This window comes from Suricata suricatta, chromosome 5, assembly GCF_006229205.1.
Source record: "Suricata suricatta isolate VVHF042 chromosome 5, meerkat_22Aug2017_6uvM2_HiC, whole genome shotgun sequence".
Taxonomy (NCBI): Eukaryota; Metazoa; Chordata; class Mammalia; order Carnivora; family Herpestidae; genus Suricata; species Suricata suricatta.
Window position 1 is genome coordinate 65,686,770 of NC_043704.1, and position 23,835 is coordinate 65,710,604.

Consider the following 23,835-nt stretch of genomic DNA (forward strand, 5'->3'; position numbering starts at 1 on the left):
AGGGGGCTTGAACTCAGAAACTGTGAGATCATGACCTGGGCCAAAATCAAGAGTTGGAAGCTTAACCCTGAGCCACCCAGGTGCCCCACAAAATTTCATATTTTCTAGTTTGAGAACCAGTGCCCTCATATCCTATAAGGAAAGCTGAGTAGTAGAGTGAGTACTGAACCGGGAGCTAAGATTTCCAGCCCTCGATCTGTGCTAATACATGCAAGTCAATCTCTCTAGGCTTCATTCCTTAACTATAATATGAAAAATTGGGCTAGATGTTATTCAAAATTTCTCTAACCTCTATAAAAAGATTCTACGGTTGTCTAATAGTCTATAATTAGTAGAACAACTGTTTGTTTTCTACAAGTAACTGAAAGAAGAAGAATAACATATATTAGGAGGCAAGTTACCATACTCATTAAGTTTACTGCAGGTCCTATGTTTAAACATCCTTTCTCAGCAGCCTAAAGACACCAATCCAAGACCACTGGAGAGAAAGAAGGGAATTCCAGCTAAGTACGAAGTAGGAAAGAGGAACAGAGTGCTACCCTTACTCTATTCACGTAAACAATAACAGATAGGTAAAATGAAACAAAACAAACTTGAGAATCCGTGCATTCAAATCCAGAATTGGTTACTGAATGGGAAAATCTGTAAGTAAATAAACTCACAGTCTTCTCAATTTGAAATCATGTTATCTACCAAAAAGAAGTGAAAAATTTCAATTTTCAGCATTTACTGAGCATTTTCTATGTCAGTAGCCGCTGCAAAGGAAATAAGATCACAGGTATAAAAGAGATGACATCTAAGTTGAGTATGAAAGGAGCATTTAAGGCATAGAGAAATCTATATTCAAGATGTTGGATTAATGAATACAGGAGAGCACAGGAAATAGTTTAGTGAGAGCATGCCATTGACTCTACTACCTTTTCATTAATGCTCACTCTTCTTTGTTTTCTTCTCTTCTCTTCTCTCCATATCCAGCTTAAGTTCTACAATCTACCATTACCCTTACTCTCTAACACAGGGATCAGTAAACAACAGCAAAGGACTGATGACTTTTTTATAAATAAAGTTTTATAGCAGCAAAGCAATGCGCATACATGTACATATTGTCTATGGTTGCTTTGGGGCTACAAGGGCAGAGCTGAGTAGTTATAACTGGGACTACAGCCTGCAAAACCAAAAATATTTACTATATGGCCCTTTTTGAAAAAGTGTGCCAAGTCATACCTGTTCAATAAACCACAATTCTGGTTAAATCCAGCTTCCCAACCATTCTATGCCTGCACCCAAACTGAACATGGCTACAAAGAAACCTAAAACTGTGGTGCTTGCTTCTCACATTAAATTCATCAAGAAATTCAACTGGCCCAGCAACCATATATTTGCCTAGGCCATTCAATTTTCCAGAATACTGTACTTGATTTTTTTCTGTCCTTCTCTTTGATTTCCAATACCTCTCTTTCCATTTCACCCTCAGCTGAGGTCCTTGCTTGCACCACTGCACGTACCATCTACAGCATCTGTTCCCATATGCTCTTCCTTCCCTTCTCTAACTCAACCGACCAAGCTCCTTTTTAACGTAAACCCTGCTACATGTAAAATAATAATAATAATAATAATAATTACACACACACACACACACAGACACACACACACACACACACTATTCTGCTTTTCCTAATCACAATCAGTGCTTCAGCAATTTTCCTATCTCTTTCCATTAATTATTCTCTCTCTTAGGGAGCATTACAATCTGCACACAAACTTGCTGTTATTTCTCCCATTGTTAAAAAGAAAACTCTTTCTAATTGCACTAATTACCATCATATTTTCTGGCCTCCTATAAAGGAAAGTTCCTCCAAAAAGGTGTTTAGCCTGATATTCTACAATACCAGTCTCTTCTCATTCTCTCTGAAACTTACGCCAGTAGGACTGCATCACCACTGCTTGACCAGGATTGTTCTTCAAGATCAGTAGTCCCCTTGTTGCTGAATCCAATGCCAATTTTCAGTCTTCATTTTATCCCTCCCTTTCTATACGACTTAGCACTACTACTTAACATAGTTGGATTATGTTCCCTTCTTTTGAACACCTGCTTCAGTTGGGTTCTAAAACACTATACTCCTCTGGTTTTCATCTTACCTCAAAGACCACTCTTCTTGCTCTCCATTTCTGATTCATTCTTTAAAGGAATGGAGGATGCCAGGGCTCAGTACTCCAATCTCTGTTCTTAATGTAAGCTCACTCGTGTGATGATCTTATCCAGTCCAATGGTTCAATACTATTCTACACTAATGACTCCCAAATTCATATATATGCTGGACCTCTGCCTTTATCTCTAGGCTACTAGGTCAAATTGTGCACTTAATATTGCTTGGGCTAAAAACCTTACAATCACCATTAATTCCTCACTCCGTCTTTCTCTCACACATACACATACACCAAAAACATATTAATGTTTTCACCTTTAAAATTTACTCAGAATCTAAGCACTTCTTACCATCTTCACTGCTAAAATGCTAGTCTGAACCACTACTAATTCTCACCTGGATTATTGCAATATCCTCCTAAACGGTCTCCTTGCTTCCTTCTTTACCCCTTTAGTCTATTATCAACAAAAACAGAGGTTAGATTGTAGCTCTTCCAATCTACCTCACTAAGATTTAGTCTTATAAGTGGTCCACAAAGGCCTCCAAACATATTTCCTTACTTTCCTGTCCTTTACTTTACTGCTTTCCCCCATTGCTTACTCATCTTTAGTAACAACAGCTTCTTGCTATTTCTTCAACACATTTGGCAGGCTTTCACACTCAGGGCCTCTATACTGATTACTCCTTCAGCCTGGAATATTCTCCTCTGAGACATACATATACACACCTCACTTGCCTCAACTTCAAATCTGTGCTGAAGAGTTACTGTTTTAGAGTGGTTTTCCTTAATTGGACTTCCCAATTCCTCTACCCCACATTTCTACCCGCTTTCCCCACATTGTTTTTTCCCATGATATTTATTGCTTTCTAACCATATAGTTGACTTTACATTGTCTGCCCTCCCCCAGCTAAGCTCAATGAGAGAGAAGAGTTTTGTCTGTTATGTTCACTGCTCTTTTCCACTTAGAATACTGCCTACCACAAAGTAGGTACTCAATAAATATCTGAATAAATTAAGCTCAGAGGCAAGGAATATTATTTAAGAATTAGAATGATAGTTAAGGACTGCTTTAACTCAAACAGCACTGTGCAAAGTGGGACATGGAAAAGGGGGGTGGGGCAGCTGGGAAGGTAAGAGTGAAAGCAGTGTCAGCCTCTAGAAACCTTCTACAAGAATCCAAGCCCTATACCAGGGCTTAGGCAGTAAGGACAGAAGGAAAAGGGAGGTTGGGAGGAGCAAGTATATTAGCTAAACATGAGAGTTAACAGAGAAAAACAAAAAAGTTGAAATTAATTAGTCTCTAAACTTGGGCAACTAAACAGGTAATGAAACAGGGAAAGCATAAAAAGGAAACAGGTATGAGGGAAAAGAATGTTTACTTAATGGATCTCAAATCTTAGGACAATTTAGGCAGCTATGTTTCACAGGTAGTTGGAAACATAGGTCAAGTGAAAACACAGAAAGGAAGAGTGGATTACAACTAGAGATTTAGACAATAGCTAACTAAAACTGTAAGAACAGTCTTACTCACCTAAAAAAAAAAAAGTATACAGTAAGAGAGAAGAGACAGTGTGGAATCCTGGACAACACTAACCTTATGAAGCAGATTACATTAGGGGACATCTTAGTAAAGACTAAGAAAGAGAACTAAGAGGTGTAAAAAAAAAAAAAAAAAACCCAAGGACATTTCAATAATGATGAGATGTGGAACAGGAAAGTGTTTCAATGGCTGGAAGGATAAGGACTGAGAAGTTTATTAGATCTGGTATATCACAGTTCGGTGTGGTCCTGGAAAGAGCGTTTCAGACTATGGTGACAGTAGCAACCAACCTATACTGAAATCAAGAGTGGGTAGATGGAAGGTGAGAAACAGAAGACAGCTAATTTCATTTGTTCTTACAAAATTGCTACTGGTAAATATAAAAAGAAAGCTGAGAGTTGATCTTGAGGAGAGGCAAATCAAAGAGAAATTGTAGGGAAATTGTAGAGAAATTGTTGATGCGCTTTTCATCTGTTAGTTTTTAATGGCTAAGAGAGACCCAAATTTATTTGTAGACTGAGTGGATAAGATGAAAAAAAAAAAAAGTGCTAAGAAAGGAAAGAAAAGGGATAACTGATGAAGCAATGTCCTAGAACATCATGAGAAAAGAAAACCAAGTATAATTAAGAGGCATGGCTAGCATGAATCACATAAAACACGGAAGTCCGAACTCTAATAAAAGTTCTGTGACCACAAGCAAGTTACTTAACTTCTCCCAGCCTCAGTTTCCTGTAAAATCATGCTAATGATGGCATCACTTGAAAAGACTGTCATGAGATTATATGAAATAATCTATAAAAAGCTCTTTAAGCATATTACCTAGTACATAAAAAAGACTCAAATTTTCACTATATCATTGTTAGGAAGAAATGACACCACATTTTTCTTCCTGTACATCTAAAATACACTGATTAGATTAGTGAGAATTGTAAGTAAAATTAACTGTATGTTTAAGGACCCTCTTTCTTGTAAAATAAGAAAGTCATTTGCAGAACTAAAGGTAGGAAAGGTAATGTTGCAGGCTAAAAGAAGAAAATTTCACAGGGTGCCTGGGTGGCTCAGTCAGTTAAGCATCCAACTTCTGCTCAGGTCATGATCTTGTGGGTACGTGGGCTCTCTGATGACAGCTCCAAGCCTGGAGACTACATCAGATTCTGTGTCTCCCTTTCACTCTGGCCCTTCCCCGCTCAAGCTCTGTCTCTCAAAAATTAAATTAAAAAACATTAAAATTTTTTTTCTAAATTTCAGAAATCAAGATTTAGACAAGAAGTTCCAAGTGAAGTTGAGGTCCAATAAAAGGAACACAAAAATAGAACACCCAACTTGTATCAAAGGGATGTGTATATAGAATTGAAGGGATGGTAAGATTGGGGTTTCAGAAACTAACAAGAGGTATTAAAGCTATCCTTATAAAAATAATTTAATTACAGGGTTTCTTAATTTCAATAAATCATTTGAGTTAGTTATGATATTATTTATGATTTATGAATGACCTCAAGACATGATAGCACTGTATTGCAATTTAATTAATTTGCTAAACAGTTATACCAAAAGTGAAGAAAAAATGAAAACATAACTGTCAAATTTGAGAAAGGTTTCTAGTTCTAGGGCTATAAGCTCTGTCCTTCCCTTGTCCCAATCAATATTTTCATAAATCTTTTTGTATATTAGGGGCTGCAAAAGTAAATGCCTTCAATGGCTAAGCAACAAATGTAAATGTGTGAGGCAAAAGGTGTAATGCAGTAAGGGATAGTGGTGACGGATAGTACAAAACTTAACTGAAAGTTTCCTAATTCACAAAAATATTAACAGAATGTCCTAGTCAAATAAAACACATCAGGGGATGAATGTGGCAATTTACAATTTCTGACTTTAACACAATCACCAAAGACTGATACAAACCTAAGAAGAAGCCCAAATAAGAATTTAAGGAACTCAAATATCCTGGAAACCTACAATATTTAACAAAGATAAATACAAAACCCTGTGATTGAACTTAAAGTATCAATTTATTATACAGAATGACAGATAAGACTTGACAGTAATTCAGTTGGAAAATAAATGATAGGTATAACTGAAGAGAACTCAAAAGGCAATCTACATTGAGGTGCAGTTAATGAGAAACTTAATGCAATAGATTACAGTTGAAATATTGTGTTCAGATCAGTAAAGATAATTCCACTCTATTTGGCACACTTCAGGCTTCATCTGACATACTGATAAGTACCCATTTTTAGGCAATGTATTTTATTCATAATATTAAAAAAGCAGAATGCACCAAAGGAAGGTTAAAGAAACCACCATGTCTGCTGTAGGTTGAATGTTCTAATCTACTAAGCTATGAGAAATATGAGGCTTAAATTATATTTAGACTACTGTTTTGCAGATTAACATAAACCTGTCTTTTTGCTTAAATATATTTTGTTTATTCATTCCACTATCAAAAACTTACAACCTCGTTAGGACCATAGAGGAGGTCTGTCCATTTTGTAAGTGAATTGTAAATGTCCATATACATTTAAAAGCAGTCATTTTGAATGTCTTCATTTTCTGAGACATTGAAGGTGTCTCATTATATTTAAAGGCACTGTGAACTACCTTTTATTTCATTGTTCTGTGCTTGTATTCAAATCAAATTCACGTGTTTTTTGTTTTTTGGGGTTTTTTTTAACCTAACTGGGTCCTAAGACTAGAAGCCAAAGCAACCAACTAAAAACACTACACTGCTCTTCGAAACAAATGGGCTCAATAATATCCTGTTCTTTAAATGCTCTTATTACACTTACAGATAGATAATCTGTTAAGTTAAATAGTCACAGGAGTAATCCCTGAGGAGAGCCCTTTAGTAGGAAACATCAAGTACAGAAAATACTAATATTTTCACATTCCAAAAGTAGTTTTGTTTGAAGGTTCATGAAAAATGTAATTCTTAGGACAGGGTATGCTAATATTTTGAGAAGAAAGGACCAGGACTCAAGTATTTCTACTACTTGTAATTTTCTAAAACATCCCAGGTCTGCAATTTTCTCAATGTAGTCTCTCTTTTTTAGGTTACTAGACAGAATATTTGAATACTCACAGATTGGCTCTAAGCTTTAAAAATCAAATATAAAAATACAACATGTAAATAGTACATGTAAATTTGAATGGATACACCTGAAAACAGTCTACTCACATAATGAGAAAGTACTAATTTCAAAGAACAATCACTAGGCTTCCCAAAAATTTGCTACAAGTCACTGCTACATATCCTTTAAAAAGAATTTTGCTAATATACAAAATAGATCTTATTCAGAAATCTGTTAAAAATTACATGATGTTCAATTTAGGGAGTATTTCTCTCAGTGGTTCAGTTTTTCTAATTATCGCTTTAATTAATAAACTACTCTCCAACTGCTGGTTATCACTTCTCTGTGAACTCTACTCAAAACCATTTGGTCAGGAAGAAATTTAAGTGATAAAACTTTGATCACACCTAACAACTAAACAAGAGCTGGGGCAACTCCATTCAATATTTGGAAAACAGAGATGATTTTTGAGGTCAAGGAAACCTATTTGAGGCTGCAGCTTTAAGCAAAATCATGCTATAATTCTAAAAATCTGGTGGGATGCAAAGCAGCTCATCACAGAACCCCAGTAAAAGACATTCAACACACACACACACACACACACACAAACACACACACACACACACACACACACCAACAACAACAACAAAACCTTAAAAATGAATGCCTCTTCTCCAATGGGTATGCCAGGGTAGGCCAGAGATAGGAATAACGATAACAGTAAAGTGGGTAGATTAGGGAAAGGGAAATATTCATTTGCTTGGGAGGGGTGGAAACGGGGGAAAGGGAGACAAGTACCTGGCATACAACAAGACTATGGCAAGCTGCATCTTCATCTCATACTAGAACACAAAATAATTCCAAAACTTATACAAAGTTAAAAAAAACAAATTATAAATCTCTCAGAAGAAAACATGAGTGTGTTAACAATCCTGCAGGCAAAATATCTATAAGCTATTAAGGAAAATGATGTCATTTAGATTATATAAAACAGGAAACTTTTATACCACTTTCTGGGGGAAAAAAAAAGAGCCAAAATTTAAAAAGGACAATATGTTTGTCCACCAAAAACTATTAGAACTAATTAATGAGTTCAGTAAAGTTGCAAGGAACAATATACAAAAATCTGCTTTATTTCTACACACTAATAACAAAGCAGCAGAGATTTAAAAAATCTCATTTACAATTGCATCAAAAAGAATAACATAACTAGGAATAAATTTAACCAAGGAGGTAAAAGACTTGTACTCTGAAAACTACAAAACAATGATAAAAGAAACTGAAGACAACACAGAGAAAAAAGATATACCATGCTCCTGGACTAGAAGAATTAATATTGTAAAAATGTCCATGCTACCTAAAGCAATCTATATATTCAATGTAATCCCTATCAAAATACCAAGAGTATTTTTCCACAGAACTAGAAGAGATAATCCTAACATCTGTATGGAACCACATAATATCCCAAATACCTAAATCACTCTTGATAAAGAAGAGTGAGGCTGGAGGTATTACAATCCAAGACTTCAAATTATACTACAAAGTCATACTAAAACAGCATGGCACTGACACAAAAACACACTGATCAATGGAAAAACCAGTGAACTCAGAATTAAACCTACCCTGGTCAATTAATCTACAATGAAGGAGGCAAGAATAGAAAATGGGGAAAAGACAATTTCAATAAATGGTGTTAAGAAAAATGGATAGCTACATGCAAAAGAATAAACCATACCACTTTCAAACATAAACCATAAAACTCCTTGAAGAAAACACAGGCAGTACATTCTTGGACATCTACCTTAGCAATATTTTTCTGGATCCATCTCCTCAGGCAAGGGCTACAATAGCAAAAATAAACAATTGGGATTATATCAAACTAAGAAGCTTTTACACAGTGAAGAAAACCATCAAGAAAACAATAAGGCAATCTACTGAGTGGGAAAATATGTTTGCAAATGATACATCTGAGAAGGGGTTAATATCCCAAATATATAAAGAAGTCATACAATTCAACACCAAACTGCCCCAAATAATCCAATTAAAAATGGGCAAAAGATCTGACTAGCTATTTTCCCAAAGAAGTCATAGAGATGGCCTGCAGGCACATGAAAACACGCTCAATCTCACTGATCATCAAGGAGATGTAAATCAAAACCACAGTAAGACATCACCTCACACCAGTCAGAATGGTCAGTATCAAACAAGACAAGAAATAACACAAGTGTTGGCTACGATGTGAAGAACAGGGGATTCTCGTGCACTGGTAGGTAGGAATGTAAACTGATGCAACCATTGTGGAAAATAGTATAGAGATTCCCCGAAAATCAAAACTAGAACTGTCATACAATCTAGCAATTCCACTTCTGGATATTTACTTGAAGAAAATGAAAACACTAATTTGAAAAGTTATATGCGTCCCTATGCTTACTGCAATGGTATTTACCATAGCCAGGACATGGAAGCAACCTAAGTGTCCATCAACAGATGAATGGATAAAGAAGATGTGGTATATATCCATAATAGAATATTATTCAGCCATAAAAAAGAATGAAATCTTGCCATTTGTGACAACATGGATGGACCTAGAGGGTTTATGACAGTGAAATAACCCAAGCTAAGAAAGACAAATATCATATGCTTTCACATAAATGTGGAATCTAAAATACAAAACAAATGAACAAACAAAACAGAAAGAGACTCAAATACAGAAAACAAACTGATGGTTGCTACAGAGAAGGAGAATGGGGGGATAGGTGAAGGGTGTTAAGAGGTATAAATTTCAACTATAAAATAAGTCAAGTCACAAAGATGAATGTACAGCATAGGGAATATAGTCAATAATATTATTAATAACTCTGTGTGGTGACATGTGTAAATACACTGATCATGGTGAGCATTTTGTAATGTATGTAGTTATCAAATCACTATGTTGTACACTGAAACTAGTATCACACATTGTATGTCAACTATAATTTTAAAATTTCTGCCCACACGTGACAAAGGACTAATTTTTTTTATTAGTGCATGTGAGTGGGGGTGGGGCAGAGAGAGGGAGAGAAATAGAATCCAAAGCAGGCTCTGCACTATCAGCACAGAGCCCCATGCGGTGCTTGGACTCACAAACTGTGAGATCATGACCAGAGCCTAAGTCAGATGCTTAACCTACTTAGCCACTGAGCTGCCCCTAATTTGTTTTAAGATACAAATAGCTCATTAATTATAATCTAAGTCAGTAAGAAAATACTAACATTCTGATGAAAAAAAAATGAAAAGGGGCATAAACAAATGGCTGATAACAGACCTATCAATGACCAGTAAAAATGAAGACGCTCAACCTCATTATAATTAAAGAACTATAATAAAAATAACAATGAACTACCACTGTTCACCTATCAAACTGGTCAAGAAAACTCAATCTGAGAAAAGTGTGTATTGGGACAGGGTCATTGTCCAAAATGCATTATTACACACCTCTGCTGAAAACTCAAACTGTTGCAACCTTTTGGGAAAGCAATGGGCTAACATAATATGATGTACAGAGATCCAATTCAACTCAGCAATGCCATTTCTAGGAATCATGTGTATGAAAACGCGTGTCTTTACATGTGTGCTGGAGCAGTACCTGGGTGGCTTAGTCAGTTAAGTGTTCAACTTGGGCTCAGGTCATGATCTAGTGGTCATGAGTTTGACCCCTGCATTAGGCTCCGTGCTGACCATCAGAACCTGGAGCCTGCTTCAGATTCTGTGTCTCCCTTGCTCTCTGCCCATTTCCCACTAGCTAGCGCTCAGTCTGTCTGTCTCTCAAAAATAAACATTAAAAACATTTTTTTAAAGATCTGCATTTATTTTTTAAAATAATCTGCATGTCAGAAAGTAGAGACATGCTCAAAAGCAACACTAAACAAAAGCCCACATTAATGGGGTATGTCAAAGGAGCACAGAAGCTAACTGGAAAGAGCTCCCAAGGGCCAAAGCTGGAATACTCCGATAATAAAATAAATGACTAAAAAGATTAATAAACAGGGCAGAAAAGACCACTTCTCATGCAGAAGAAATCCAAGTAATTTATGTAGCTAATCTGCTCTTAAGGAGAAGGAACATAAGTCCTCCCTTCTCAAGTGTGGGTTTCCTGCCAAAGGATAAAGAATGGAAAGTGGCAGGGGTGGGAGGAAGGGGTTTAACTTCACAAGGGAGAAGACTGAAAAGTGTTAGGACAGCCAGGTGATCAAGGTTAATAACATCCACAAGTGTGCTAATGGTATGTGCCCTTGATATGATGTGATGAAAATAGCACTATGGACTTTTCCAAATAACCAATTTATTATAACAGAAGTTCAGACAAACCCCAATAGTGAGGCAAGTGACCAATACTCCTCAAAACTGTCAAGGTCACTAAAACAAGGGAAATCTGAGGAAAGTCTGCCACAGTCAAGAGGAGCCTAACAGACAAAATAACTAAATGGAATGTGGTATCCTAAATGGAATCATAGAAGAGAAAAAAAAAGATAAAAACTAAGGAAATCTAAATAAACTATGGAATTTAGTTAATAATAATGCATCAGTATTGACTTATTAATTCTAACAAATGTAACCATACCAATATAAGATGTTAACAATAGGGCAAAATTGCGTGCAGTGTCTATGGATATAGACATAAACATATTCCCATATTTTGGGGAATGAGGGCAACATGTTGCAAAATAATATGAATATTACCATATTAACATATGATATACGTGCTCATATATGAATACAGAAAATTTACAGAGAGGGATTTAAGGATTTAGGAATAGAGTAAAGAAAATTTTACTTTTATTTACTGCCCTTTTTATTTTTTTCTAATATGCACTATAATATTTTAGTGTCATTAAAATATATTAAAATAACATGAAACAAGGTGGTAACTGATATTCAAAAGAAACTCTTAGATTCACATCTTCAACCAAATGACAGTTATCATCTCACTTGTTATCATTTATAATTTATGAAGAGGCCTTGATAATTCATCTACCTCAAGAATTTTGCATTATCTATATATTCATTTCTTAGTTCACATTCCTACTGAAAATGTCTGCATTGATCATCAACAAAATTTTCATGCAAATAAACATACCACTTTAATAGAATTCAACGTGAAATTTTAAGTAACAAACAAAATTGTGGAGTTATTTAGGCAACCTCTTTATTTCAGTAAATGAAATTCTCTGTTATAATTTTCACAAAGTATGGAAGGTGAAAGAGAAGAGAAAGGAATGGAGGAGAGTTGTATTTTGTAAACTAGATCATGTGTATTTAATTATAACTTTGTATAGCATTTCTGTATGTACACCATTTCTAGAATGAGATTTCATTTAATTAAAAAATAACAAAAAACCTTTTTCAAATAGGGAGGCTGATTTTGACCCAATCAATCACTAATGAACTCCTTTCTACATCCCTAGCCTTACCTCCCACTACTATACCCACACTCCCATACTTTATGTACCAGAAATTTCAAAATACTTATATCTCTTCTATACAGACTATGTTGTTTAACCTCACCAAGTATTTCAAACATCCTATATTTCTAACTTCACACACTTATACTGCACTATTTATCTAAAGGGCTTCTCCTCAAAACCCTGAATAAATATCATTTTTCCTATGTAATTCCTTTGCTGACCCTTCTGTATAATTTATCACTTTTATTTATAGTACTTTTGTTTTGTTATTTACAATACTAGTAACTGTTACTCCGTTTGTCATTTTACAGTATATTTCTTTTCTTGGCTTTCTCAAATTCATTTAGACAGACCTTCTACTTTGTCTCTGGACCTAAAACACTATACAGTGCCAATAAGCTGAAATTAAAGTGAACTTCAAGATTTCAGAAGGAGTAGGTATTTGGAAAGAACACAGATTTTATAGTTGAAGAATCTACATTTAAATAATTGGCTCCTATATTTGGTCACTAACTATGCAACCTTGAGCAAATTCTTTTTTTTAATGTTTATGTATTTTGAGAGAAAGAGAGAGAGAGGAAGGGAAGGGCAGAGGGAGAGAGAGAGAGAGAGAAAGAATCCCAAGTAGGCTCCATGCTGTCAGTCCAGGGCCTGATGTGGGGTTCCAACTCACAAACTGTGAGATTAGACCTGAGCCAAAATCAAGGGTCAGACACTTAACCAAATGAGCCACCCAAGTGCCTCATGAGCGAATTCTTTATTCACTAAACTTTGATTTTTTTTCATGGATAAAACTTATAAAATAGTACTATTATTTATCTTATAGCACCAAGTTGACTAAATGAGAAAAATGCATTCTATGCATAGAAAAAGGCACTTTGTGAATCACAAGATTTAACAAAACATTTAGTATTTTTATTCATGATTTAAGATATTATATAATAATCTCGATAACAATCAAAAGAATATGTCTGAGAATATGAGTCTGATAAATATTATTATATACAGGGTATACTATATTTGATGTTTTTAAATATTTATTTTGGTATATGTTTTTTTTTAATTTTTTTTAATGTTTTGTATATTTATTTCTGATACAGAGAGAGACAGAGCATGAAAGGGGGAGGGTCAGAGAGAGAGGGAGATACAGAATCGGAAACAGGCTCCAGGCTCTGAGCTAGCTGTCAGCACAGAGCCCGACACGGGGCTCAAACCCACGAACGTGAGATCTGACCTGAGCCGAAGCCGGAGGCTTAACCGACTGAGCCCCCCAGGCGCCCCTTGGTATATGTTTTATAATGCATTAGTGCAATGGTACTAATTTATTGTTCTTACTCAAAATTTACTGATGAAGTAAACAATCAAAAGATAATCAGCATATGTTAAATTATTACTTTTCAGTCCATCCCTCTACAATACAGTATGTACCCACTACAGTTGGAAGTCTCTATTTTATTCATCTTTTCTACCTCGCATAGCAATTTCACTAAACAGTCTACAAAATGTAGAAATAATTAAGTGGTGAGCAGGACTTCTGGAATGGCAGAGTGAAAAGCACAGGAGAGCTTCTCCAAAGCAAAACACAACTTTAACTGGTAAAATGATTATAAAACAATCATTTGAAGTATCTGGTTATTGTTCTAAGGGCATATAGCAAATGAAGAAACAAATCTTGTTAAGAACAGCAAGGGTCTGTGGCATTTTTGTGAAGATCTGCTCCCTTACCTTGCTATACACTACTGCCATGTTTGGGAAGCTCTACCCAGCACTTACTCCAGACAGGTGTGGTCAATAAGAAGGGTAGCTTCCTCTCCCCTCATTTCCAGTATGGAGCCATAGCTTTAATCCAGGGAAGACGATCTGTGTCCCAAGTTGTAAACGATCTATTCCAGCTGGGCGTAGCCAAGAGGACTGTGTCTCCTTTCCCTGACCCAGTCCCCAAGAGTAACTCAGAAGGTCTACTCCAGGAGTTGGACTGGGATCCTAGCAGTCTCGTCTTTAACTTACTCATAGGGCAGAGCACACATGCTAGGAGAGGCAAGGTGTGAAAAATAGGGGCCCCACTGCCCATCTTCTAGTGCCCACTCATAAATTGGGGGTGTTACTCTGGAAAAAGTGAGTCTGAACAGGCATTCTGTCCAGAGGAAGAAACAGGCTAGCTCTGCCCAGAGACTGATTTTATTTGTAACAAGGTATGGAGAACTCCATGCCTATAGTCATTGTCTAAAAACAACAGAGGCCATTACGGAAGCTGGTAGGACCCTGACACAAGCAAAAAGGCAAGGCACCAGAACTTGAACAGAACTGAGATAGCCAAAAAGAGCCTACTTGACAACAGTCATGTCTGTAGGTCAATAAAGATATGCAGGATGTGGGGGAGACTTGAAGCATTCCCTAAATTGCACAAAGATACATCAACACACAATAAAAGCCTTACTGCCACAAGGGGCTTATAAGCAACCTCCAGTCAAACACTTACTGAACAATAAGCTACTCTGACCCAAGAGCAACTTCCAGGAAGTAAAATCACTTTCATCCCTGGTAGTCAGAAAGGCTGTTAATGCCCAAGGCTGCACCTTCTCAGGAGCTATGAGAGGGTAAATTCCCGAGCTACTAGTATCTGGTTCAACTTGTGGCAAATACACACTCCCTGAACTATGAAAGCATCACTCAAGCCACTCCCATATCCAATGATAAAGGATAAAATATAACTGCCTAAGGGAACTCAAAGCACAACCTATGACCAGTGGCATTAAAAAGATCTCAAATCAAGAACCTTAACTTCTCTATCTTAAGAAACCAGAAAGAAACAACAACAACAACAACAACAACAACAAAAAGCAGGGGGTGGGGGGAGGGGATAAGCCCATAGCAAGCACAGAAGGGAAATTATAAAGAGAACAGAAATAAGTGAACTAGAGAATAGAAAAGCAATTGAAGAAAATCAATGAAACCAAATCAATGGAATCAATTGATTTCATTTTTTAAAAATTAAGAAAATTGATGAACCTTTTGCTAGATGGACCAAGAAAAAAACCCTCGAAATTATGAAATCAGGAATGAAAGAGGGGGCATCACAACCAATCTACAGAATCTTTTTAAAAAAAATTTTTAAGGGAAAAGTATGAATAATTATGTCAATAAATAAGATAATTTAGAAAAAACAAATTACCAAAATGGGACAAAAGACGAAACAGAAATCTAAATACATCATTACAAGTAAATACATTGAATTAGTAATTTTAAAACTTCCCACAAAAGTGCTCAAGTATATAGATGGCTTCATTAGAGACTACCAAGCTCTCAAGGAAGAATTAATACCAGTTCTTATCAAAATCTTTAAAAAAATGGAAGAGGAAAACACTTCCCAACTCATTTTATGAGGCCCTGATAGCAAAACCATCACAAGGTGGGGGGTAAGGCAGACATATACAGACTACTAATCAGTATCTCATATGAACACAAATGCAAAATTCCCCTAAAAAATACTATTCAGCAATGTATAAAATGATTATATACCATGGCCAAGTGGGATTAATTTCAGAAATGACAGGAAGGTTTAGCATTCAAAAAATTAATGTAAAACACCTTAACAGAATGAAAGACAAAAAAACACAACCATTTCAACAGATGGAGGGAGAAAAGAACATCTGACAAAATCTAACATTTCATGAAATTCTCAACGAACTAGGAATAGAAGGAAACTTCCCTAAATCTGATAAATGACAGCTACAAAAAACCCACAGTCTACTTAAAGACTACTTTTTCCCCCTCTAAAATCAGAAACAAAATAAGGATGTCTGCTTTCATCTCTTCTCAACCATTGTCCTGGAGGTTCTAGCCAGGGCAGTGGCAAGATAAAGAAAACAAAAGGCATCCAAGACATTATGTTTTGATAAAAAAGGTCAATTCATCAATTAGATGTAACTATTATACACATATATGTACCAACAACAATCAAATATATAACAAATGATGAACTGAAAGAAGAAATGGTCAATTGTACAATAATTGGAGACTTTAACACACCACTTTCAATAATAGACAGCACATCTAGATAGAAGAGCAATAGAGAAATAAAAGGTTTGAACATTATAAACCAAAAGATCGGTCTATCTTTCTACCTACTAATTAAGATTTATATCCCAAAATAGAAGAATACACATTATTCTCAAGTGCACATGGGATATTACCCAGAAAAGGCCATATATTAGGCAACAAAACAAATCTCAATGAATTTAAAATAAATGAAATCATACGAAGTATCTCTCCAACCATAATGGAATGAAACTAGGAATAAATAACAGAAGGAAAACAAACCAAAACAAATCACAAATTTGTGATAATGAAGCACCATGCTAAACAATCAATAGGGCAAAGAGAAAATTAAACAACCCCCTCTTTAAAAACAAAACATTAGAATACACTTGAAATAAATGAAAACAAAAATCCAACATACCACCCTCTGAATGCTATCTTTACTGCTTCTTAGCGAAGGCAGCACGCAGTGGGAAATCTATAGCTCTAAATACGTACATTAGGAAAGAAGAACTCAAGTCAATAGTCTAACTTTACATCCTGAAGAATTAAAGAAGAAGAGCAAACTAAACGTAAAGCTAGCTTAAGGAAAGACATAATAAAGACTAGACCAGTAATTAACAGAGACCACCACCAAAAAAGGTTCAAGAAAATCAAAAGGTAATTCTTGGAAAAGCTCAAAAAATTGACAAACCTTTAGCAAGATTGACAAAAAAGACCAATAACTAAAATCAGAACTGAAAATGAGAACATTACTACTGACCTTACAGAAATAAAAAGGACAGAACAGCAGAATACTATGAACAAGTATGTAACAACAAATTGGATAACCTAGATGTAATCAATAAATTCAGGGAAACACACCACAAATATTTAACTCAAAATAAAATACAAACCCTCAACTCAGAGAACAAGTAGAGATTGAATCAGTCAGTAATCTAAAACTGCCCAAAAAGTAAAGTCTAGGACCAGATGGTTTCAATGGTGAATTCTAACAAATATTTAAAGATTTAACAATAATTCTTCACAAACTCTTCCAAGAAAACATGAGCTTAAGCATTTAGAATAATATCTGGTGTACAGTAAGCACCACATAAAGTTTGGATATTATTATCACTGCTGCCACTATTATTGTCATAGAACAAAAGGCTATTTATTCGTTTCTAAAAATTCTCCAAAGCAGATACTATACAACCTCTCCTTGCTTAGCAATAATTACTGAGATATTAAGAAACTTTTTAAATGTTTTTTATTGATTTTTGAGAGACAGAAAGAGACAGCGCGAGCAGGGGAGGGTCAGAGAGAGAGGGATCTGAAACAGGCTCCAGGCTCTGAGCTAGCTGTCAGCACAGAGCCCGATGCGGGGCTTGAACCCACAAACCGCGAGATCATAACCTGAGCTGAAGCCGGACACTTAACCGACTGGGCCACCCAGGCGTCCCTGAGATATTTTTTAAATGTTACGTTTCTAATACACTGCTCCTGGAGAAATTTACATTCTATGTTAAATAGTGTAACATACTATTCAGATCCTGGAGACAGACTTCCTAGAGTTGACTCCTAACTCTGCCACTCAGTAGCTGTAGGACTCTCAGGTAACTTGCTTAACTGCAATTGCCTCAGTTTCTTTTCCCATAAAATGGGGAGTAATAATAGTACCCATTCTTCACTGGGTTGCTGTAAAGTTTAAGTGAATTACAAAGTACATGTAAAGTGCTTACAGCAATATCTGATGCAGAGCAAGTGTAATACATATTTGCTATCATTAAAAAATAATTTGTAAAATAGTAAGTTAATGTTTATTAAGTGTTAATTATATGCCAAGTGCTATGATAACCACTTAAACACTATTACACTTCTTTCTTATGAAATCCCTACTGTACAGATGAGAAGGGGGAAAATGCTTATTAAAGTAAATATCTTGCCCAGTCATACTGCTATCAATTGGCAGAACTGGGATGCAAACCTAGCAGTGCTCTTTAATTTTCAGAACAGATTCACTCCTACCCTTTCTTTTCCAGGGCTAGGGTACATAAACAAGAATAGCATTCTTCTCTGTGATCCCAAAAGCAGTGGTAGAATCTTCTGCAAACAGCCCTCTACACAGTTACTATTAATAGAACGAAGTTGGTATGAGGAATGAAATCAATTTGTCATCCTTGCTATTTAAAATGTCACTAATACAAGTAGAGGGAGAATTTTATTTTAAGGAAGGCAATTTCTTTATTATCCAAGTAATCAATCTATGATGAACACAGGTAAATATTTTTACACGTAAGGTTACTTATAGAAATTTTTCTTAAAAATTAATTTAAAAAAATTTAGGGCTCCTGTAAAGACACAATGTGATTTGTATACTATGTCTTTCAAAGTCCTAGGGTTCTACAGTGGTGAGCTGCAACTCAAGAAAAGCAAAGTCAGCCAGTCCCATAACCCAGTTTGAATCAAAGCAATTTTGCATTTTATCTGTTCTATTTATAGAATAGGAGTTCTTCCTAAAATTTTATTTAGGGGGAAAGGAGTTTCTACTGCCGAATACTGATATTGGAAAAACACCATTCTCTAGGGTACTCAGAATTCACAAAAGTATCATAAATAAGCCTAGACTTTCAAAACATTAAAAAATCCCATTTTTTTCCCTTTGGTCAAGAAGAAAATGCTACTTTTTCTCAACTAAATTAGTTACTAAAACCTAAGGGTAATCTAACATATACTAATTGACTACATGATGTTTACTATAGCAAACACTAATAATTCCAACCAGAAGACTACAACTAAGACTAATTAAGTCACACCTTTGGTCTCTGTTCTGACTTAATTCCTCCTTCTTTTAGTCATCTTGGTTACTCCTTTCCTCAGTTATATGCTAAAAGCTGATTACTTATAATCCCTAAAGAAAATTACTCTTTAAAATGGTAGAGTGGAAAAAATAAAGACAAGTTCACCAAAATAGATATAACCTTTCAGTCAAACGGTGATCACTGGAAATGAAATATCTGACAAATTGTACAGCAATCCTATTCTAACTTCATCCAGAGCTAAAGGGTGCTGCTTATGGACAAAAATTATGATGAAACTCTAGGGTAGCTTAGCTATAATTTTAAAATTAAAAATAACAATGTGGGAGTGGTTAGGGAATGTTGTACAGTTCGACAACTCAGAATACATAATTATATAACCAATAACTACAAATATTATGAGAGCTCCAACATTTAATAAGGTTATAAATAATTATTCATACAATTCTGTAGAACATGTACAAATAGAATAAGGTATGTAGAGATGTAGAAGTCAAAAGTCAGGATAGTACTTATGTCCAGAGAAGTAGTGTTGCCCTGGATTTGGGGGTCCACACTTCTTTTGGGGGGGGGGGGCAGGAAGTGGGGAGGAGGTGATGGAATCTTCTGGTAAAGACCAGAAAACCTGCTAGACAAATTCTAAAAGAATTGTAACACTGAGGAAGCCACACTTCTGATCCTGACTCCCATAAACTGGCTGGTTGGATGACACTGATAAACCACCAGTCATGCTGGCCACCTCTTCACCCATGAACAAGAAGAGGTAGGTAGCTAGATGATCTTACAGGCACCAACTGGTTCTAAACAAAATGCACGGCCTAAGTGAGTGATCTCTGCCACTTGGACCCCAAGCATACATCATGCTTAAAATTACCAAAATGTTATCTTGATAGGAATTCTACACGTACACTCTGATAACATGGCTTACAAAAGACTAGAAAAATTTTGATATTACCGGAATCATCTGAAATGATCCTAATCACCTTAACACTGCAGTGCTAGGACATCTTCAATAATCATGTTTTCCCCATAGAAATTTGTTTTCTCCATTCTAAATGCTGGTAGCTTGAATAAATGATGCTCCCAGGGCCATGATACCTATTCCTTGTATATTATGCTGCAGTGTTTTACAAGATTCTTCTCCCAAACATAACTTAAGGCTCAGGAATTCTGAATAGAAAAAAAAAAAAAAAGAAAAAAGAAAAGAAAAAGAAAAAGAAATGCAGGATCCCAGACCAGGCCAAATAACCATAATCTGCATTTTTATAAGCTCCCAGGAGACTCACAGTGAAGTCTGAGCACTTCTTCAGGGCAATACCTATTTCCTCCACCATGTCTCTTACCACTTCAGGATGATTATCTGGAGGGACTACAATATTTCTAAATAAAAAGAACCATTAAGGCCTTAGATGAAGACATCAAAATTAAAAACAAAATGGCATTTGGAATTAAATAAATTATATAAAGTGCAAAAAAACAAAAAGACAGAATTCAAGTTTTAAGTGCATTTCATAGAGTTCCTTCTAGTAAGTCCTTCTACCATTGGGCTTTGGGGTCGGCTGTTCATTAGCATGGTTGTATTTTCATATTGAGCCTTCCCAGACCATACTGCCTTGTTTAGTTACCCCAGGCACTCCTTGTGACCAAAATCACACCATCATATCACATACAACTGAAAAAATAATGCTTCTTTAATCAGAGCCTGTTTACAGTGATCATCAACAGCTTGGGGATGATCCTAGACCTTAATTACTTGTTCTTTCAGAAATGCAAGATCCAAGCAAATAGAAGAGCAGTATCAATTAGAGATAAGAAGAAAATCTTTATAAATGTGATAATTTGCTTTGTGAAAGCAATAAATGTAAATATTTACTTTTATGTTACCTTTCAGTTGTTATTGTTCCACATGGGCATCCTAGGCACCAGAACATGATCATTTATCCAAATACAAAACAACAAAAACTCCAAAAAAAAAAAAAAAAAAGTCACAATAGTAGGTTAATATTTTTTCTTCAAAAATTTCCCAAAAGGAGTAAAAGAGCTCAAAGAGAAGAGACACCAGAAGGTGGCTCAGGACAGCTGAGAATCTATAGAAAGATTCAGAAGGATCGGATATTCAATGAAAGATAGACAGAAACCCAATGAAATAACAGAATAGAAACCCAGACAATGAGGTTGAAATCCATAAAAGGAGTATCCAAGAGAGAGAGCAATAGACACCAGAGTTAAAGAGGGAAAAGAGGGGGTAACAAAGACCAAGAAGGAGGGACAGAAACCCAGAAAGTAGACTGAGGAGATTAATGAGAAGTGAGACAAAACGCATAAAAGAGACAGAAACAATAGAGAGGGAGAGAGATAATTATGACAATGAGAATTTACAAAATATTCCCATATACATCTGAACTCATACATCAACTAAGTCTTTCATCCTTATAATCTTGGAAAACTGAATTCTGCTCTTTCTCATCCTCAAAATTTCTAAAATCATTCCTCTAATTGCCTTCCCACATCTTCTTTGGGCTCCTGTTCTGACCACTGATCTCGTGTCCAGATGGTCCCCTAAGCTCTCTGAAACCCCAAAACGGAACTCTTGAATCCCAGTCTCTTCATGGAGGCCTTCATACTCCTTTGCCCTTATAACTGCTTTTCTCTAGCTCTACCTGGATCCCACCCAAAGGCAGTAATTTCCTTGCAGCTCTCTCAAGTGAAGACTCTTCTCACCCTCAACACATTCTAGGACCAGAAGGCAATACTTGGCTTCTTTACTGTGCTGGTCTCAAACATCCCTTCTCCCTCCTTCCAGAACTCCTAAGAGCTCTATCACATGGCTATACAACTCTATCAATCCAATTTCATCAATATCGTTTCTCCACTTAGCACCCCACTCCCTGCCATCACCACCACCATGTGTGAAGTCACACATGTATCTGTCTAATGGGCATTTCTACTTGCTTGTTCCAAAGACATCTTAAACTATTAATTTATTACTTCCTCTCCCAAAATTTTTCTTATATGTGTGTATACACACACACTCACACATATACATACATACACAGACAGTACACTATACTTCTATTCAGACAGAAATCAACTTTAAAGATCTGTAATAATTTCCTAAGACATTTAGACCCCTTTCTACAACTATAATTCTAAGTTCACTCTCAGTAACCTATGCTTGGAGAGTCAGAACTGATAATAACAAATCTGAGCTCTTGAGGCACATGGGGCATGATGTCTGACTTCTGATTTCACCTCAGGTCATGATCTCATAGTTTGTGAGACTGAGCCCTGCCTTGGGCTCCGTGCTGAGCATGGAGGCTGCTTCAGATTCTCTCTCTTCCTCTCGCCCCTGCCCAGTTAGCACTCTCTCCTCTCTCACTCAAAATAAATAAATATTTAAAAACAACAACAACAACAACAACACAAATCCGAGCTCTCAACCCTAGAGCAGAACCCATCTTCTCATATGAAACACACTAGTTTATTACTCAGTCTCTTGAGTAATGTTAGCCCTGCCAGAACAATTCAGAAGAATGGAAGTGGAGATGGTGAGGAGAGCAAGAAGTAATCATTTTTTTGGTGGCTAGAGGATCATGAGAGGTCCTGCATTTATGTATTTCTGCATATCTTCAGAAGACCTTCTCTTTTTGTTAAGGAAGGATCATTATTTTCAGCAATATATCTTTCTTTCTTTCTGTTTCATTAATGAAGCTATTGAAAATTAAGAGGAATCTGTTTTTCACTTTGGAAAATTTACAATGTTCAGGAAGAAGTTCTCAGATAAATAAAACATTATGAAGTATATTTCTTTTTTATAATAGAGGTTCAATGTCCTTCTGTTTAACCTCTTTTAGTGCTTTCTCAATTGGTCTTTATCTGCAAGACCATTTTTGAAAATAAGCAGCTCTAAACAGCAACAGGGAGGAAAATCATCCTCTGGGGTACACAGAAAACAGTCCACTGTCGCTACTACTAAGGCAGGATTAAGTGAGGGTGACAGCAAACTGATCAGGGCTTCCACCAGACCAAAACCAGACAGGTAAGCCTTTTGATGCCACCATAAAGACAGCCTTATATTCAAAAGTTTGATATCCTTCCTTTTCTGCTCTTTATCTTTGTAAGCATTAAATGAGTTAATATTTATAAAGTCCTAAAAACAGTATCTGCCCATATAGGGAGAGCTAATAAAGTAATTAGGAGAAAAGTTTAGGGGCTTAGTTAGGAGGCTTGTTTGCAAATGAATCTACATGTAATCCAGTGTTTCATGGAACAAATAATTCTGACCTTTACTTTGCTCCCTGGCGTATTATAATGTCTCACATCTAACAACAACAAAAAAAAATACGAGGATGCAAAATTCCACTGTAATAGTGCTATGAACAAAACAGATGTTCCGTAATTTTATTTGGGAAGGACCAGGAAAAAGTAAAGACATGTCAAAACAGATAAGATTAAAGACTAATACGCAGTTTGCTAGGTTAAAAAAAAAAAGGTGGCATGAACCTCATAATTGGCTTTAGAAACAAAAGAGCTCAAATACTTATAAGGGCTTACAGTCCCTAATACAAGCACCTGAGAAACAAGAGTCACCAAGGAACATATTTGCTACTTATTGTTGCTAAAAAATTAGCTGTGACTGACACAAACGCACACAAATATATAAAATTTATGTATCTACAGGATGTATATCACAATGGTTGCTTGATACACAGACGTCTTCCCATTATTATGGGCTCTGTGATGAAAAAAAATTTCTAAGGAAATAGCTTAAGTAAAATTTAATGGAAAATGATTTAACC

At 35.9% G+C, this 23,835-nt stretch overlaps 1 protein-coding gene and 1 non-coding gene across 4 annotated transcripts in view; both read right to left on the reverse strand.

Moving 5' to 3' along the window:
- GSK3B (glycogen synthase kinase 3 beta) overlaps window positions 1-23,835 on the reverse strand; it is a 210,366-nt gene that overhangs the window by 80,402 nt on the left and 106,129 nt on the right. The window lies entirely within an intron of this gene.
- Window positions 19,634-19,695, reverse strand: LOC115293072. Its single transcript, XR_003909333.1, has one exon. It is a non-coding gene; the product is annotated as a U7 small nuclear RNA (small nuclear RNA).